Raw genomic sequence first — 7,011 nt, 5'->3', positions numbered from 1 at the left:
GATTCAAAGTAACTGTATGACCAACACATCTGAACTCTGTCCTTTGCTGTGCCATCCTTGTCATCTCTAACACACTTGATCTCATTGCTGCATTTACTGTATCAGTCCATCTCTTTGAGGGTCTTCCTCTCTTTTGCTAACCTTCCACCTTTCTAAGCTAATATTGCTCTCCAAGGACTAGGCTATCCTAGCAACATACCCCAAGTATGTGAGGCAGAGCTTTTTTGTCCTTGTCTCTAAGGAGTACTTTAGCTGAGGATCTCCCCCTTTTTCATCAGTTCTCTATTTTTCCAAGGATGATGTCCTTTTCTAAGGACTAGCCCTTCTTGGTAATTGATATAATCAGAAATTTCATTCTGACCTTTCTGGAGGAGCACATACAGAAGACGAAGGAAGAATCTAACCGGTGCTGATAATGCTAATTTATAAATTTAATGGAGCAAAAATTTTCATTGAGAATTGTTGGGATTTTTAAATTTTTTTTTAAAAATTATGCTGGTTTATTTATAAAGTTTATATACATTGTTTTTCGCACCAGATCTTTCCCATTTCCTTCACCCCACTCCCTACCCATTTGTAGAGATTTTTCTTGCTAAGTTTGCTGACAGGTAGTGCTTGAATCTTTTCCTCTTCTAAGAGCCTGACTTCACCATTTTAAGAAATGACAATTTAAATGTAGAGCAAAACTCACACTCCTTTGAAAAATCCAGACTTACTAGACCAATAGAAACTAGGGCATCCTCATAACTATTGTTCTAACGTATCTTTTGTCCACTTCTGGATGTCACCTTTCAGCTCAAGAATAGATTGGTTTATAAAATACACTATACCCATGAGAGCTGTTCTCCCTTAAATAGTCAACTACATAAGACCATGTGGTCAACATTTATCCTAACGCAAAAGTATGATGATAAAGAGGGATAGGGAGACCAGATTAATGAAAACAGAATGAACAAAACTAAAATATTGAGAATGTCAAAACATTGTGAAAAATGTAAAACATACCAAGGAACAATTTGTATAAAAATTGTCAAATGGGCACCAAATTTGGCAAGTAAGATTTTACCTAAAACACACTAAAATATTATGAAAAAGAGGTAACAAAATATAATATAGGTATTTAATGGTTCAAATCCCAAATAAGGAATCACAAACCAAACAACTAATCACTGCCTTGGAGTGGACTCTAGCTCATAGGTCAGAGTAGATCTCCCTACAGAGTTTCCAAGGATGGAATCTTTGTGGAAGCAAACCGCCTCAACCTTCTCTTGCAGCATGACTGATTACAACAGCCTTGGTGGCACGGTGTAGAATGTCTTGGGCTGCTAACCAAACGATCAGTGTTTCTAATCCACCTGCTGCTCCGAAAGACAGGCAATTTCTTCCAATAAGGATACAGTCTTGGAAACTGATAGAAGAGGGCTTTTTTTCAAGAAAAATTAGACTTCTAACCCCCCCCCACACACACACACTTCCGTTTTGGTAAATTAAACCGTTTTCACATTTCACTTGTGTAGGATTCCACCATGTGAATGTACCATAATTCCTCAATCCATTTGATTGTGGTTGGACATCTGGGCTGTTTCCAAGTCCAACAAATGCATGAAGAAATGCTCTAAGTCATTGGCAATAAGAGAGATGCAAATCAAAACTACAATGAGATACCATCTCATTCCAGAAGTAAAATTTATCAGGACAGCAAAAAACATGTAGCAAGATAGGAACTCCTATACATTGTTGGTGGGATTGTAAAATGGTACAACCAATCTGGAAGGCAGTTTGGCATTTCCTCAAAAAGCTAAACATAAAGGAAACCCTGGTGGCCTAGTGGCAAGAGCTGCATTGCAATTCCAAAGGTGCATGGTTCAAATCCACTAGATGCTCCACTGGAGAAGGAGGGGCAATCTCCTCCTGTGCCAGTTGATTCGACAGTACACAATAACAACTAAAAAAAAAAAAAAAAAAAGGAAAGCTATTACACTGCTTGGAATGTACCCCAAATAAATGAGAACTGAGGCACAGAGACTTGTACACTAATGTTCATAGATGATTGTTTTTAGTGCTTTATTAGTTGATTTTTCTCGTTTATCTCCTTTAGGCCCCCATTTTATTACTAAAGGACTTATAAATCTACTTTTCTTTTTTTTTATAAATCTACTTTTCTAAGATGTATAAAAATATATCTACATGCTTAGTAACTTTCATAATTTGTATTTATACATAATTAAATGTAACATGTTAATGTATGTGCAATATGTGGAAATTGAAATGTTAATCTACTATGTTACTAAAAAATTTTGAGAAACAGTTCAACCTATAAATCACAACTTACATGAATACTCTAATAATGAACATTTATACTAAAGATGCTATACAAATATAGATGTTTATACATTATCTTGTTTATTTTTTGCTGTTGTGATTTGAGAAAAGCTTACAAAACACATTAGTACTCATTTATCCATTTATACACATTTTGTTTTCAATTACGCGCTGTGCATCGGAGAGTTGGACAGTAAATAGGGATGATAGAAAGAGAATTGATGCCTTTGAGCTGTGGTGCTCGAGATGAGTGTTGAATATATATATCATGGACTGCTAGGAGAACAAACAGGTTTGTCCTGGAGAGGGTGAAGCCAGAATGCTCCTTGGAGTCAAGGATTCTGAAGCTTCATCTGACATACTTTGGGCATGTTGCAAGGAGGGACTGGACCTTGGAAAGGGACATCATGTTTAGCAAAGTGGAGGGACAGCGCAGGAGAGGAAGACCCTCGATGAAATGGATCTATTCTGTGTGTGGAGTGGTGGGAATGAGTGTGTTTGGGATGGCTAGATTGGCACAGGATAGAACGGCATTTAGGGCTCTTGTACATAGGGTCACTATGAGTAGAAAGCGACTTGATGGCACATAACAAAAACAACAACAACAATGAGGAAGGGTTGGTTCTGTATTATCTGTTTGGTGTTGAGTGTGGGCCAGAAGGCTCTTGCTAGAGCCAATGAAAGCCTGGTGCATGGGCCTGGGGTTTTTTATAATTTATTTGGGCCTGAGGACCTCATTTTTAGCTGTGTTTGAAGTGAATGTTCTCCTGAGTGGTACAGTAGTGGTTTGTTTTGTTTTTGTCATTTTGCTCTACTGAGGTAACTTGAGATTACTGTGATACTGAATGGTTTGCCATTGGTGTATCAAATGCCATAATGGTTACACATGGTTGACAGTATTTGGTAGAGCTTACAGATTAAGACAGGCTTGGAAGCAGGAGTGGCATCCACTTCCTAAATCACATGCCTTTAGAAACTCTATGAATTTAGAGAAACAATGATAGTTATAGAAAAGCCTCAGGTCTTTTGTTCATAGGGTCCCTATGAGTCGTGCTCAACTCAACGGCAATCAACAATAGCAATGAAACCACACTTCTCCCACTTCCTTTTTCTAATTTCATCTCTATTAATTCTTCTTTCCTACTCCTTCTTCCCTCCAGGGTTTTATCCTTGGACAAATGCTGATAAGGTCAAATTATCAGCATTTGCCCAAGGATAAAACCCTGGAGGGAAGAAGGAGTAGGAAAGAAGAATTAAGTATCTCCCTGTTATTACCTCTGAAGCAGTTTGACTTGAACAGGGAATGAGTTTTGTTCCAAACACAAAGGTTATAGTCTCCTGAGTTCCACCAGGTCTCTATCAGAACAATAAACGTGGTCTTTTATTACATTTTTTTAGTTTTGTTTCACACTTTATCCCCCTCTATTCAGAACCTGTTACTGTGTCCCTTTAAGAATGATCGTTTTGGTAGCTAGGCACCGTCTAGTTCTTCCAGGCTTATGGCTGCAGAAGTAAAATTGTCTATTAGGACTAATTGGTTCAGTACAATTTTTCTTGATTTTCCCTTTTCTTTGATCCTTGGAAGAAAAGACCACAGTTGTACCTTAGATAGCTACTGGCAAGCTTTCAAGATGCTAGTTTCTACCCAGCAAAGTAGGATATAGAACATGGTCTTTGTGAACTATGCAACGCCAATTGACTTTAATATTCCCAAAGGCTATGGGTCCAAGGTTCCAGAACTAGCAATTCATTCCCTTAGGGTGTTAGTTATGATTAAGATGTTTACAAAGAAAGCATTGTCCTCTACTGGCTGTGCTATATATGTGGATGTACTTATAGTACATTTCCTTATTTAACTCATTCTGCTTAATTTAGCCATTATTTGATGTGATCTGCATGGTCAAATGCCTTTGTATATAGTCAATGAAACACAAGTAGACATTCTTCTAGTATTCTTTACTTTCAGCCAATATCCATCTGATTAACAGCAATCGCTAGTGCCACGACCTTTTCTAAATCCAGCTTGAACTTCTGGCAGTTCCTGTCTATGTACTGTTCTAGTCATTTTTTTTTTTAACACTTTTTGTTTAATTGAGATTTTAATGAAAGTTTACAGAGAACTTGGATTTCCATTCATTCATTGTTGCATATTTCTCCTCCCTAAATGCCCCCCCACTCTTCACCAGTCCATTTTGCTATGCAGCTCTTATTCTGGACTGGTGGCTGCAGCACTGGTGGAGGAGGAAACTCGCAGATATCGACCTACAAAGAACTACCTGAGCTACCTGACAGCCCCAGATTACTCAGCTTTTGAAACTGACATAATGAGAAATGAGTTTGAAAGACTGGCTGCTCGACAGCCAATTGAGTTGCTCAGTATGAAACGTTATGAGCTTCCAGCCCCTTCCTCAGGTCAGAAAAATGATATTACTGCATGGCAAGAATGTGTAAATAATTCTATGGCCCATTAGAACATCAAGCAGTTCGAATTGAAAATCTAGAACTGATGTCACAGCATGGATGCAATGCCTGGAAAGTATACAATGAAAATCTGGTTCACATGATTGAACATGCTCAAAAAGAGCTCCAGAAATTAAGGAAACATATTCAAGATTTAAACTGGCAGCGAAAGAATATGCAACTAACAGCTGGGTCCAAATTGAGAGAAATGGAGTCAACTTGGGTATCCCTGGTTAGTAAGAATTATGAGATTGAACGGAGTATTGTACAACTAGAAAATGAAATCTATCAAATAAAGCAGCAGCATGGAGAGGCAAACAAAGAAAACATCCGGCAAGACTTCTGAAAAGAAAGATGAACTTTCAGACTATCAGCCATCTGAGTTCTTCTGAACCATGAAAGACCAACATTTTATGGAAACCATTGGTTTAATGTTTAGAAACCATAGAATGTGAAACTTTTGTATTATTTCTCTGTGTACATATTAACAAAATACAATCTTTCTGCTTGGTAGTATTTTTGTAGCTTAAAAAGAAACAATCTTAAGGCATTCAAGATAAGTATGTCCTTATCTTGGGTCTTATTTTGCATCCCAGAGTTCTTTATGGAAAATTTTCACATGTACAAGACTTTGGGAGGTTTTTTGCTTATACCTTTGTCTAATAAGAAGTAATGTTAAATAAGTTTTTTGTTAATAAGACAAGAAAAAAATAGGTCCTATTCATCTATTTTATTTTCTCCTGGTTGTAGGTTTTTCAGGATGCTTGGAAGACTGTTCATGTTACGGATTAGGTCTTCTAGAGTTTTCCCAAGCAGCTTAAATCCACCAAATGCTTCCCTAGAGAAGGAAGGGCAATCTCCTCCTGTGCCAGTTGGATTCAATTCTAAGGTACACCAAATTAAATAGAAAAGGTGAGAGGAACAGAGTTCTTCTAAGCTTTTCTCTGATGAAATTTATAGTCCTTCATTTTACTGCTAGGTCTTCGGTCCACTTTGAGTTGGTTTTTGTGTATGGCGTGAGGTGTGGGTCTTGCTTGAGTTTTCTACAGTTTTCCAATTTTGTCAACACCATTTGTTAAAGATCTAGGCATTTTTTTTTTCGTGATCTTCAGCCTTATTTTGCTTATATGTGATATTAATGATATTGTTTTATAATTTCCATGTGCTGTCAGGTCACCTTTATTGCAAATGAGAACATATATGGACCTCTTTCAGTCCATCAGCCAGTCAGGCAGCTGTACTCCAAATTTCCTTGCACAACCTGGTGGTCATGACCACGGCTGCATCTACTATTTGAAACATGTCAATTGGCATTCTACAGATTTCTAGGTCTTTCTTTCTTGCCAATGCCTTCAATGGAGCTTGTCCTTCTTTTATTACCATTAGCTCTTGATCATTTGGCCAACATTTAGGAAAAATGGGAACCCCAGAACACTTAATTTTGCTCATGTGCAATCTAGACCTAGACCTTCAGGCTATTGCCTGAAAAGATCAAGGGAACACTGTAGGGTTTAAAATTAGGGAAGGTGTGCATCATGGTTATATCCCATCTCCAAATCTATTTAACCTGTATGCTGAGCTAATTATTCAAGAAGCTGGAGTCTATGAAGAAGAATGTGGCATAAAGATTAGAGGAAGACTCATTAATAATCTTTGTTACGTGGATTTTCAGTAACCTTGCTTGCTGAAAGTTAGAAGGACTTGAAGCACTTGCTGCAGAATGTTAAACACTGCACCTTTACATATCAACTTCAAGAAAATTAAATTCTTCGCCACTGGACCAACAGCAACATCATGATGTTGTTGTTATGTGCCATTGAGTTGTCAGCAGCTCATAGTGAGCCTATGTACAATAACTCTGAACTCTGCCCTATCCTGAGCCAGTCTCACTGACTCTAACACACCTACTACCTCCATTTCCCCAGTTACTGTGTTATGATAGAGAAAAGATTGAAATTGTCAATGACTTCATTTGGATCCACAATTGATACACTTGGTACCAGAAGTCAGGAGATTAGATTATACAAGGAAAGTGTGTAGTCAAGAACATGTTCAAATATTTAAGGAGCAATGATCTCAGTTTGACGACTAAGGTGCACCTGACTCAGGCCATGGTCTTTTCAGTCACTTGCTGTGCATCTGAGAGTTGGACAGTGAATAAAAATCCTATAAGAACTGATGCCTTTGAACTGAGGCATTAGAGAAGAGTACTGAATATCCCATGAACTG

At 37.8% G+C, this 7,011-nt stretch overlaps 1 pseudogene across 1 annotated transcript; it reads left to right on the top strand.

The window, feature by feature from the left end:
* Nucleotides 1-3,989: 3,989 nt before the first annotated feature.
* LOC102874314 lies at nucleotides 3,990-5,128 on the top strand (annotated as a pseudogene). The gene is made up of 2 exons (XR_438890.1): nucleotides 3,990-4,151; nucleotides 4,509-5,128. The product of XR_438890.1 is annotated as a pre-mRNA-splicing factor SPF27-like (transcript).
* The last annotated feature ends 1,883 nt before the right edge of the window (nucleotides 5,129-7,011 follow it).

This window comes from Elephantulus edwardii, unplaced genomic scaffold (assembly GCF_000299155.1).
Source record: "Elephantulus edwardii isolate Elephantulus edwardi_28Jun2011 unplaced genomic scaffold, EleEdw1.0 scaffold00059, whole genome shotgun sequence".
NCBI lineage: Eukaryota > Metazoa > Chordata > Mammalia > Macroscelidea > Macroscelididae > Elephantulus > Elephantulus edwardii.
This window is presented reverse-complemented; position numbering and strand designations above follow the sequence as displayed.